The sequence below is a fragment of the Cyprinus carpio genome, chromosome B6, assembly GCF_018340385.1.
Source record: "Cyprinus carpio isolate SPL01 chromosome B6, ASM1834038v1, whole genome shotgun sequence".
Classification (NCBI taxonomy): Eukaryota; Metazoa; Chordata; class Actinopteri; order Cypriniformes; family Cyprinidae; genus Cyprinus; species Cyprinus carpio.
In genome coordinates this window covers 8,253,138-8,264,915 of record NC_056602.1, presented here as the reverse complement: position 1 = coordinate 8,264,915, position 11,778 = coordinate 8,253,138, and the positions used below count along the sequence as shown (strand labels likewise).

The window sequence follows — 11,778 nt, the reverse complement described above, 5'->3', positions numbered from 1 at the left end:
GTGTGTGAGAGATAGACTGCTTCAATGAAGCTGTTGCTATTATGGATGTAATGTGATAGTTAAAATTGTACTAAATGGCCGTTAGAGCGTGAGGTGTGTGTGGAGGGAGTGTTATGCGAGCTCACTGAACTCTCCTATCTCTGGACCTTCATCAGTTTTATATCACCAGCCACCAGTACAAAAGAATTCACACACCTATGCTTATCACCCATAATCCATTATATGGATAGATTACTAACTGATTGTTTTTATTATGGGTTTGGTGTCTACTGTGTGTTCAGGTAGTTATTAGGAATCAAAGAGGTGGGAGGCAGCCCAAATGGACAGACATGCGGCCCGGGTGGCCGTCAGGAAGCTAAAGGTAGTGTGTTCTTACAGACCACCATTATTGGGTAACTAAACTTGCTCACGTTTATTCTCAACTGTTTATGGGGCAGAAGAAAACGGCTGTGTGTCTGTTCTGTGATAATTAAATGTAAATATACCAGAAACATTTTAAAAGCGCAAGTTTACTACCAAAGTTCATTGACGTATGATCAAACTGATTTGAGTTGTATGTGAGTGCCAGATAACACAAGGCCAAAAAGCTGGTAGGTAAAAACATCATTTATAATTTGTTTTTTTTTTCTTATTTAAAAATTGGGTAAAAAAATAATGAAACACGATAAAAAATTGAATAGTGATCTTTAATTTATTTCATAGTCCTAAGTATTATATAGTAAATATTCCTGTATTTTATTGTGATTATATTTACTGACCATTTGTCCTTCGTTTATCAATTATATTGTCGCTGACATTAATACTCTAAATACCACACTAACTTGTTTAGTAGTTGGTGTGCTATTAATTTTTCTAAGTCAGTCCTGCTTATGATTTTTCACGAGTGAACACTTGAAAAAGACTTAAATGTGCTGTATGGAGGATTGACACCGAGTGGTTGAACTAGGTATTCAGTCCAAATACCAAATTATTGGAGAGGGTTTGTGTCCCCGGCCCCTCCTCCTCAGCTTGACCACACGACAGGTTGCCAGACTGACGACACAAACAGGAACGGCGCACTTGTCCAGGAATGAAATGAAATACTCTGATAGTGTTCCACCAACTGGCAAACCGGGATGCCGAATCCGTTGGGTAATTGGCAGTGGGCGTTTCACAAACAAAAAAAAAAAAAAAAAAAAGGGGGGGGGGGGGACAAGAAAAAAGGACAATAACTTTTTTTGGGGGGGGCGGGGGGGGGGGGAACCATTATGTTTACTTAGAATGGTTCTTAAATATCTGCAAACATATTATTGTTATTATGCTTTAGTAGAGTTAAAATCTTACACTCCCCAGCACCTTTAAATTGAATCACGACCTAATCCCTTATTCAGACAATAATATCATACTGTAAGTTGCATCCCAAATTATGCACTACAGTATGTACTCTTCCATTTAGTTTATTAATTATGTAGTTGTGCATGAAGTGTCCAACATTCCACACTTTGTTGTTTTTTGTTTTGTTTTTTTGTTAATTAAGTGCATCATCCTGATATTTAAAGTGCATTTTTTCTTTTGAAATTTTCTTTGGGATTACACTATTTGCTTTATTTACACTGCATAGTGGCATAGAATAGTGCATAAGTACATGATTTGGGATGCACCTTTAGAGATTTTTAGGTGGCTCTTTTTGGCTGATGAACAACTTTGCAGTGCAACCGTAACACTGGCAAACTCACATTCCATTATGTGAATATCGTTTTGTAACATCTGTGTTGTTATTTAATAACTGAACCAAACAGCCAATACACAGGACTCTGCTTATAACTAAAACTGTTTATGAGACTGAAATAAAGCTGTGACTCATTCATGGTGGGATTTTTAGGGGGACAGATTAAGGGCACAATAAAAATGTCCTTTTCCTGGGTGATATTTCTTTCGCCCAATTATGTCCAGCGTTGGCTTTCTGCAGGTCAGTGCATTGCTCTAGAGGACGTGTTTGAGCACCTCATTTCACCTGATGCTCTACTTCTCTCCAGCAGCCTTTAAAAAATGGTGAACACCTCCGGCTCTATCTCCTTTTCCCTTGATAGTAATGTATTTGCCCAGTGTGTTCTGCTTTCCTTAGTTTCAAAGGCACATCAGCGAAGTCTTGAGGGGCAGAAAACTCCTAAAGTGGAGCTTCAGATCTCTATATATGGTGTGAAGATATTGTAACCCTAAAACCAAGGTAGGTTTTCTTAAATAAAAAAAAAATCATCTTCAAGTTACAGGAAGTGTTTGATCGATAAAGAGATAAAACCACATAGCCTGATGTGATTTCATGCATGGCAACCCTAATTTTAGACTTGTATCAAAAAAGTCGACCTATGTAATTTATAAGGAACTACCCCACTACGCGGTTCTTCACACAATTGCTCTGACAAAGCAATGAAATGCAGTTTAGCAGAACCATTAAATGTGCTATCTTATCTTTCAAACATTTACTGTTTAATGGTCATACCAATTAAGTGCAGTTAGCACAACTGACAGAGTTATTTCATTCTCATATACTAAAATAATTTAACTAAGTAACCAATTAGCATATTGATAAATGCCATTTAGATGTGTTTGTTCAAAACAAAATAGCTCTATCAGGATCTGAAGAAAAGAAGGCCAATGTTTGTGCACAGTAGTAGAAAAATCATAAACGAGATCTCTCAGATGTATCTTCCAAAAACATTTAACTTTTTGTAATGTAATTATATTTCTGCTGTCAAACTAACTTACTATTAATTAACTAACAAACAAACCTAACTAAATAAAAAAAACAAAAAAAATACCTACAGGTTGGCAGGTTGTTAAATAGCAGAATCTTCTCACATGAGAAATCATTTCTGCTGTCATAATCATATGATCGCGATGAGATGATGTTGTAGATAGAATAAACGAGTGCCTTCACATTCCATAAGATCATTATAACCAAGGTCGGTCGCTTGTGGGCATCAGGATTTGCTTCTTGGTATTTATTTCTCAAAGTGGAAAGAATGAGGAAATTTGAAACTTGCTACGTTGAATTTACAATGTGCGGTATCCTCTGCTTAAAACTTATGCGGTAATGATTATCAGTGTTGATGTATGAGTGAGGAGGACATGCAGAATCACATCAGCTGTACACTTTTCCATCAGTATACTGTATCAATCATCATTTACAGTTCAATAATGAATTTACTGTACAATTCATTAACCTCATTTTCAATTTAACTTGAACACCTCATTTGTCCATGTAAATATATTTTTTATTGGGCGTTGATTTTGGGGGCTGTATATGAAAATAATGTGATTTCTGGATATTTGAAATAAAGTATATCTCACAAATTAAACTATAAATGGATTTTGGGGAGTGGGCCATTGAGAACTATGTATAATAAACTTATTTGTTGAAACATAAATGAGAACACACAGCATTAAAATTTTTTCCTCTAGGCTGTTTTTCGATTTGTTGCTTTTTGCCTCAAAATAGGTCAGTCATACCAGTGAGCTTTTCATCTGAGTTCAACTCTCTTTCCTGTTCTAGGAGATGCAGCATAACTGCCAACTTCACAGAATGTCCTTCTGTGCGAGCGACAAAACAGATAAAGAATCTTCAAAACTTTATCTGCACATAACCTGGAGACGAAAAGAAACACCTGTGTTACGTGTTTGACAGTGAAAAATGTGTAAGTAAGTAAATACGCTTTTAATTATCTAACAAAGTTACATACACAAGAAACCTGATTTGCTTAATGATAGCAGTGTGTGCAAATCTCACCCAGGCGGGAGGAGATCACTCTTGCTATTGGAGAAGCCTTTGATATCGCCTACAAAAAGTTCCTAGAGTCTGGGTGGTAAAAGATGGTAGAGACGAGAAAACAGATTGGAAACCTTCAGAAACGAGTAAGATTATGTTCTTGGAATATTGCTCACATGTTCGAGAGATGTAGATATGAGCCCAGAATACATTCTCACTCAAACACACTCATACGGAGGGGGGTGGGGTTCTTCTACTATAGGCACTTTTGGCTCTGTGGAGTTTTAGAAAATAGCTTTCATTAACCCACACTAAACACACTTTTTACTATTTATTTAATTTGTCCAACAGTAAAGATTAATCAAGAGAATTGTTATTTATCTCTGAATGCAATGAAAATTCCATCCATCTCAGTTTTATTTTATGTTTAACAGTATTCTGTGATGGAAATGGTGGTGGTGGATAATATTTATTTTTTTATATTGCTAAGGTTATTTTCACAGCAAGTATTATACAGTATGTATATCATGAATACATAATTATATATTTTAAACTGTTTATAATTGACCCTAATTTAATAAAATATTATTCTTGACATTTACCTTGATTTTTGTGTTTTTCTTCAAATATTATTTAATCTCAAGCATGCTGTCTCTGGTAACCAAGAACACTTCATTAGAGCCTATATTTTTGTGTGATTTTTAAAGGTGTCATATGATGCAGTTTCAAGTTTTCCTTTCTCTTTTGAAGTGTTAAAAGCTGTTCATGAATAGATAAGATCCTTAAAGTTCTAAAGACTACGAGTCTCATCAAATCCAATGATATATCCTTTATCAAAAGTTAAGACGCATTCCGACTATCCACCTAAAAATGCCTGCGTTTAAACACATATCTACTCCCTGAATGGGACGCATTTTAACGTTTCCCCCCAAAAAGAACAGTTTCAAAACCCAAATATTCAGGATATGTGCAGTGCATTTTACGGAGGACTGTTTTCCTGAACCGTGGGAGAGTACAATGCTGCCTGTGCACAAAAGCTGTTTTTACTATAGTGGGGACAATTCCAACTTTGTAAGGAGACAGTCTGGCGCTTGTGACTCTCATAGCCTGTAAGTTACGTTTTCATATTTAAAGAATTTTACCACTGACGATTCCAACGCGAGGTTTAAAGCAGTAGATAGAACGTAGTGCTTGTTGTTTGTCATTTGTCCGATCATTAATGCAAACATTTTTTTTTGTTTACATGGCGCGATACGCAATGCAACACTAAAAAGACAGTACTAAGTCATTATATTAGTAATTATGTTCCCCTGTGGATGCGCAAAATACCGGGAGGACCTTGTGTAATGGTTTTAGTGGTTTTTGTCTTGTTGTGTTGGGAGACCATGGCATCACAGTATGGTAAGGGGCTTAACATTTCTGTCCAAAAAAAAAAAAAAAGAACAGAAAAAAAAAACTGCTTGAGGTATTCGGCATCCAGTCACAACGCACTGGATAGCTGGCCAATCAGAGCACCCACCGTCTTTTTCAGACATGATGAGCTTTGTTAAAAAGTGTGTTCCAGAAAGGCGTCGAGTCCTTAGAGAAACAACAATAATGTACAGTAGTTGGAAAAACATAATGTGTTTTTGAAACCTAAACCGCATTTAAACCACAAATTTTTTTTTTTTTGCATTACACCAATACACAACATAATGTTCTTTTTAGGCAAGGTTCATATGACCCCTTTAACTGGTAATTTTCACACACAACTCATTACTGAAATTTGTTAGTTGTGTTTTTAACTTTATTAATTGAAATATTTCACATTTACTATTATTTTTTCATTAGACGGATTTTAAAAGTTTTAGGTTAGAATGTGGGTTTTGGGACAAGGGTAAAATTATATACATAAAAGTTATTTAAAAAGTGGCAACAGTAAATGAATGAAGAAAAGTTTTCCCTAACAAAGTTTCCAAGACTGTTTTTAATAATCATCTTCAAGTTAAAAGCTGTTAGTTTTCATAAAAAAATCAACCCCTGAGACATAAAAGTGCCTGAAGTTGAAGAAACACCCCATCAGTTTGAGAGCTGATTCTTGGAAACATGTCAACAAACAAAAACATGGAGGAAAGCTTGCGGTTGTTTTTAAATGATTTGTATAGTATTGGGGAAAAAAATAAGAAAAAACAGTGGGAAAATATATGGATATGACGGTGCTTGGGGAGATATGGGGAGCAAACTTTTTGTAGACTGGTGCACACAAGGGTTTAGAAAGGGGGAAGAAGTTATTATTTGGGTGTTTGTCAATAAAATAGCTTTCATCTAACAATTTTGAGTCTTGTGTACTACAAACTTTGTCAATCTGCGAATTCGCTGGCATTAGTAAATACTAAAAATATGAACATGGGAAAGAGGCCCATACCAACAATTATTACTTTTTCCCCGGATAAATATCTCAGACAAAGTTTGATCAACCTAAAATGAAACACAACTGGAACTTTGCTGCTCTCAATCTTTTTGACGGCTGTGCAGAAGACTCAGAGATTTAGCTCTCCCCCAATTCTGATTCCAGTGTAAATACGTTTACTGTATGCCACATTACAATGTCTGCATAAATGCCCCTTTTCATAAATTTGATACTGTATGCCGCTTAAACAACTCAGCTTCCTTTGAAGTGTAAAAATACTAGTAATAGATAGGCAAAGTAACCAGAAATTCACTGGCTCATAATCCCGTGAGCAGGCTGCGGTAGACTTATGTAGAATGTCGTTCATGTGATTGACAACTGAAAATGTGAATTCTTTTGTGCAATGTGCTTATGTTAATTGAAGATTCAGGATTTGGAGATGGAGAATTCGAAACTGAAGAAGAAGCTTAAGGAGCTGGAGGATCAGCTGATGGATTCTCGCTGTTCGCCAGTACGTTCTGTAGGAAATGAGACTTGCTTATCATTCCAGTCGAATGCTGCTCTTTCCTGCCAATCTCAATGATTCTGTTCTCTTTCAGTTCATCAAAATGTGTTTTGTTTTTCTCTCTTCTATCTACCACGCCATTTGTTTTTTTTTTTTTTTTTTCCCTTTTTTTTTCTCCATTCCATCTATCTATCTCTCTCTCTCCACGTCTCTCTCTGGCTCTCTCCCCAACCCCCAGTGCCCTTCTTCAGCACCTGCATGTTTAATATCTCTAATGAGACCGTAAAAACATTTTGCAGGCCGTCTGCCTTGTCCTGGTGTGGTGATGATGTCACATCACTGTCCAGCCTAGAGATCTCCTCTGTCACTCTAACGCCTGTCAGCTCACCCGATTTCCAGCCAATCAGCAAGCTTGCTCCACCCAGCCTCCTGCTAAAAGCCCACCCACTCACAGCCACAAGTGGTTATAATCGTGCCACGGCCTCGTTGTACATATCGTTGTTTGTCGTACACATCGGTTGTAAAAAAGTACACAGTGCACTTTGCATGTGATTCAATTACAAATTTTCATACTTCAAACAAGGGATAGGTCACCCCCAAAAAATTTATTTTGCAGAATGTCCAGACTGCACTTTTCCGTACTAGGACAGAATATGAGAACAAAAAGACAGAAGGCACCATAAAGATACCATAAATGTGGTTCATATTATTGTTTGGTTTTATGTTTCTAACAAAAAAAAAAAATAATAGTTTTGAATGACAAAAATAGTTTGTATGGGAAATTTAATAATAGTTTTGAATGACAAAAATAGTTTGTATGGAAATTTGGTACACACTTTAGTATAGGGATATATTATTAATAAGTGTGTGACTAACATTTTATATGTAGGCCTGCATTATTCTGTTATTTTTTGTGTAGCAAAGAATTTGAAAAAATAGTTTAAAGTGAGATGAATAAGTAATCCTGCTTTGCAGGTGAAATATAAAAGGAACAGTTAGGCTAAAATAATAATTAAAAAAAATACTGATATTTACTCACCTTCATATTTCTCCAAACACAGTGTTTTCATTTATGAAACACAAGATTCCTGATGCGTCACTGGTCTAGCTCTTAAAAGCACATAAGATTACAGTAAAAGGGGTTCATATGATGTGCATTATTAACTGCAGTGTATGCCATACTTTCACCCAAAAATTAAAGTTCTGTCATCATTTACTCAACCTCTACTTGTTCCAAATCTATATGAGTTTTCTTTCTTCTGTCGAACACATTAAAATATTCTGAAAAATGTACTAACCAAACATTTGACAGTATAGCAATTGACTCCCCATATGATTTTTTTTCCCCCCATACTATCAAAGTTATTGGCTACCCGATCAACTGTTGCTTACCAAAATTCTCAAAATATCTTCTTTTGTGCTCAGCGAAAGAAAGGAACCCTTGAGGGTGAGTAAATGGGGAGAGGTGAACTATCCCTTTAAGAGAAGAAGAAAACTAACACAAACCTCATTTGTTTCTAGCGTCAACACGCTTAAAAACAAAGGTTCTTTATTGGCATCAGTGGTTTTACGAAGAACCTTGAACATCCGTGGAACCCTTCAAATGCAGAATCGTTTCTTTATAGTCAAAAAAAGGTTCTTTTAGATTTTTAACGTTCTTAAAAATGGTTCTTTTAGGAACATGTTCACTGAAATGTTCGGGAACCAAAATGTTTCTTCTGTTCTTCTCCATCACTGCAAAAACACCCTTTTTGAACCTTTATTTTTGGAGAATGAACGCAGTAAGTTAAAATCGTGAAAGTTAACAAGAATTAATAGCTAGGGAAGTCTCCACACTTTTTGAGAATCAGTTTTCTTACTAAAAAAAAAAAAAGCATTGTGATAAAATATAGCCTATACATTGATTTTTCAGTTACATGCTTATCACACGGATGGAGTCTGATCTTACAGTTGGACTGGTTTAGACGCATTTGACAGATTTATACTCTTATATCTACATTACTAGGCTGGAAGCATACAAGTTAGAGCTCCCTCTACTGACGTATTTGATATGGTTCCATTCACACCCGAATCTCAAACAAGACGATTGAACTGTAACGGCATCTCATCTCCGTGACCTGCCTCCAAAAAAAGACAAAGGTGGGGGCTCTTTATTTTCTGCTGTCTCATTAGATGAATGTGTTATATTTTCAGGCACCTGAATTTCCTGAAGGCAAAATCCATAATTGCTATTGTAATATGCATTTCCATAAAAGGGTCCATTGGAGTTGAAAACAAATAAAGCCAGGAATAGATGTTGAATGGAGACATTTGTTAGTATTCGGGTTGAGAATTTCACTGATAGATTTTTTTGTATGAATACATTAATTATATATTAATTTATATTTGTATATATAGAAATTTTATGCATTTTCAGTTGCAAGGAGTGATCATGAACTATTGCACATTTAATATAAGTGTTTGCTAAATGACAGATGATTTACTTGTTCATCTGGTTCTGCTGTAGATATAGACCTGTTTGGAGCTGAACCATTTGATCCATTCATTTGTGGACCAGCTGTCTTCACCCCAGACATCCAGTCCAAACTGGATGAGATGCAGGTGAGCATCTTTTTATTTATTTATTTTTTAATCGTTCATTTACAGATAAGCAGCAATATTGAAAGTCAATGAGCAATATGATGATTAAAAATATTGGCAGATAAGCGATGTGGTAATAATATCATTATGTATCCCTATTTTTATTCTGTTAAATCTATTTTCTTTTTGTAATACCATGCAAGTACTAAACATTATAGGATTGAAGCACAATCTTTATTACAACTGTACCACGGTACTTGTGTATGTACTATGTATCATACAGTTTTAATTTTGGCTTAGACGCAGTGTGCCAATTTGAATGCTAAAATGATGGTAAATAATTTTGACCCTGTTGCTCACATGCTTTGAAGTAGGATTAAGACACAATTCTTGAATACAGGAAAGAGAAATGCTCTCAGTAGTGTTTCATAAACATACAAACAGGAGAAGCAGCCACATGATTGGCAGGACAATATTATTAGATCAAGTATGCAGTTTTTGGCTGGCAGCAATCACCCCACTATATTAAAGACCGTTTTTAATTCCGATTTCAATAATCCAGAGGATTATGGAAGTTTCCGTTTCTGAGGACATCATACCTGTTATGAGATTATTAGAATCTGTAAGTGTCATTTGCAGTTCTGTGGTCTGTAAACCCTGTAATCCTGAATAATTCAATTATCTTCATCTCTCCTTTCACCCTGAATGCTACCCCCCAACCTCTCAGCGGCAGAGATGGTTTTGTACATGTTCATTCGTGATTCACACTCACAGTGCTCTGGTGTTTTTTGATATGGTTTTAACAAAATATATGTTTTGATTTACAGGCATGAAATGTCTCTTAATATATTAAACCAACATATTTTTTTTTTTACATTTTATTGCACCTTTCTTTGTTCTTTCAAAGTATAATCATCAGAGGCAAAGTGCTTTGAAGAACTATTGAGTCATTGACAAGTGTTTAGTTCTGCAGATTCTGTGTTGTGCTGGTTATTGCATGCATGCCATCTCAGTGCTTTTTTCAGAGTAATTGAAACATAAACTTGTTTTACACACACATATAAGCAGTACTGTGCAGCTGCAAGTAGTTCAGCCCTAAGCTTATTTTTGCAATGTGCATGCAGAAAAAAATGCACTATCCAGAATGAGCACTTATAGAGACTCATTCCTATTGGCTGCATGCATTACGACTGCATTCACAAAAGTCAACATTTCACACCACACGATGCAGAAGAAGAGTTTTTTTTCTTTCTAAGGCTATTAAGTAGAACTCATTTCAAGTGACACGTGAACCAATCGTCTTTTCATAATTACTTAATGGCACTCCAAATACAAAATACACCAAATGGTTTAACTATCAACCGCATTAATGGTGCTGTATGTAGGATTGACACCGAGTGGTTGAACTAGGTATTGCAGTCCAAATTCTAAATATTGGAGAGGGGTTTTTTTTCACCCGGCCCCCTTATTCTCAGACTTGACGCACACGCAGGTTGCCAGATTGATGACACATACAGGAACGACCGCATTTGACGATGAATGAAATTAAATATGCTGTGTTTTCCCGCCGCCAACTGGCAACCCAGGGTCTTATGGTATTTTTATGCTTTAGTAGAGTCAAAATCTTACATACAGCACCTTTAAATTTATATAAACTGCTAATCTGTTATGCATTATGATAATGTTATTATATACATTATTAAATTGTTATGTTAGTTATGATATTATATAAGTTTATTATATAGTGTGTGTCTAAACCTTAATTTAGCTTCGTCATTCACCTTGTTGTGTGTGTGTTATATTGAGCTCACAGTTTTGTTTCTTTTTTTGAATTTGTTTTTCATAGGAGGGGTTCCAAATGGGACTGACTCTAGAGGGGACGGTGTTTGCCCTGGATCAGGTGGACAGCCGATGCTGATTTTGGAAAGACGTTTTTGTATATGCTGTGATTCTTGACCACAAAACCCTCAAAAAATGTCACATTAAATATTTGATTTTGAATTGAGTTTGAAAGAAATGTAGCAGGAGCCTTAAGAAGGTCATTTCTATTTTTATATGAAAACATCAGCAGATTGTACATACTTTTTATGATTAGTGTATTTTAAACTTCTTAATCTTATAACAGAAATTGTTGAAGAAGTGAAATAAACTACTTTCTAGAATTTTCTAGAGTTTTGACCAAATTTAGACTCTTTAAAATCAAAGACGCATTTATTCGTGGCCAAAAGTTGTGTTTAGAATCTTTTATACCAAATTATGAAAGAGGTAAGGTGGGTGCAGAGGCAGTTGCTCATGTTGTAATGGTGCAAATCATAAACTTTAATGTTATATCTAAACTTTTTTTGTTGTTTTTTTTTTGGGGATTATAGGTTTATTAGCCTAAAATAAAATAAAATAAAAAACTGGGTGGGTCTTTCATATTTTCAGCAAAATCAATTGCCGAGACTTATATTTCCAGATGTTCAGATCCTTTTTAGTTTCATTGATGGCTGTTTTAATATTTGTTAAATACGTATCACTTGTTTTTTGATGGTGAATAAATGAAAACTGAAGCACACT

At 35.4% G+C, this 11,778-nt stretch overlaps 1 pseudogene; it reads left to right on the top strand.

Moving 5' to 3' along the window:
• The first annotated feature begins 319 nt into the window (after window positions 1–319).
• LOC122137597 lies at window positions 320–11,531 on the top strand (annotated as a pseudogene).
• Window positions 11,532–11,778: the final 247 nt, after the last annotated feature.